Here is a 2,229-nt window from a genome sequence, read left to right as displayed (position 1 = left end):
ATCATCATTATCATTATCATTATCATCATCATCATCACCATCACTATTGTTAACATGATTATTATCAAATCTAGTTTTACAATTAAAGCTAGCAATAGATTAACAATGTACTCAATGCATAAGCTCTTATATAATTACATTCCGTGAATAATGAAAAAATATAGTGATGAGAATAGCAATAATGATAATAATGATATTAGTCATAATGATAATGCTGTTAAAAAATAATGATAATGATAGTAATGGCGATGATGATAATGATAATAATAATAGTCTTCAGAATAACAATAATAATGATAATGACAAAATGATGAAGGAGATAGCAATGATAATAACAATAATAATAATAATGGAAGTAATGATAATAATGATGATAATAAAATAATTAAAGTGACAATGATGATAATGATAATAACAGCAATGGCAATAATGATGATGACGATGATAATAGTGGTAGCAATAATAACAATGATAATAATAATGACAATAATGGCAATAATAATAATAATAATGATAATGATAGCTATAACAATGATCATCATGATAATCAGAGTAATAATAATGATAATGATAAAAGTAATAATATAATAGTAGTAATAATAATGTTAATAATAATGATGATGATTATGAATGAAAATAATAGTAACTATATTAATAACAATATCAGTGATGATAATGATAATAATGATAACATGATGGTAACAATGATTATGGTAATGATAATGATGACAACGATATTGATCATGAAATTATAATAATTATTACAAGAGTATAGATACAAATTATGATAATGATGACAAATATAACGTTCATGAAATTATAATAATATTGACAATAGGTTAGATAATTAAAATATTAATAATAACAATAACAGTAATGATAATAGTGATCATGGTAATTACATTACCATGATAATAATAATAATAATGATAGAAATAATTATAGAAATAATAACAATAATAATAAAAACAATAGTAGTAGTGGAAATAATAATAATAATAATAATAATAATAATAATAATAATAATGATAATTATTATTATCATTATCATCACTTATATTACTATGATATCATCATTGTTATTATTAACAGTTTGATATCATTATTATCACTACTGATATTATTGTTCTCATTATTATCCAAATTATTATTATTGTTATCATTATTGTTATTATTATTATTATTATTATTATTATTATTATTATCATTATTATTATTATCATTATTATCATAATCATTACGGTTATCATTATCGTTCAAATTATCATTACTATTATTGTTATTGCTATTATTATTATTATTATTACTATTATTATTGTTTTATCATATCATTATTATTATTATTATTATTGTTATTTTTATTATTATTATTATTATTATTATTATTATTATTATTATCATTATTATTATCATTATCATTATTATTATTATTATTATCATCACCATTATCATTACTATTATTGTTATTGCTATTATTATTATTACTATTACTATTGTTTTATCATATTATTTTTTTATTATTTTTTTTTATTATTACTATTATATTATTATTATTATCATTATCATTATCATTATCATAATTGTTATTGTCATTATCGATATCATTGTTATTAATAACATCATCATCATCATCATCCTCACCTTCATCATTATCGTTATCATCATTACTATTATAATCATCACCATCATCATATCCTTGTTTATTATCAAAATCCTTATTATTGTTATTGCTATTATCATTATCTTCATCATAATCATTATTACTAGTATCGTTATTATTCTTACCATTAATTATTGTCAATAATAATATTGACAACAATATAGACAATAATAATAACATTAATGATAATATTATTATTGACAATAATCATTGTCATGATTATTATTGGTACTATTATTACTATAATAACAATTAGCATTGTAATTATATTTCTTTCTTATATTACCATCATTATCATCATCATCATTCTTCCTTTTGTTATCATTTTTAACATTAACACTATGATAATGGTCATAATGATAAAAATAATAATTATTATTATCATTATCACTATGATTAGTATTGATATTATTATTATTGAGATTATCCTTAGTATTATTTGTTTTTATTACTTTTACTACTATTATGATTATTATTATTACCAGTACAGCTATTTTTATTGCTGTTGTTGTTGTTGTTGTTGTTGTCGTTGTTGTTTTTTTGCTGCTGCTGTTGTTGTTATTACTCTT

The sequence above is a fragment of the Penaeus chinensis genome, chromosome 36 (genome assembly GCF_019202785.1).
Source record: "Penaeus chinensis breed Huanghai No. 1 chromosome 36, ASM1920278v2, whole genome shotgun sequence".
NCBI classification, from domain to species: domain Eukaryota; kingdom Metazoa; phylum Arthropoda; class Malacostraca; order Decapoda; family Penaeidae; genus Penaeus; species Penaeus chinensis.
This window is presented reverse-complemented; position numbering follows the sequence as displayed.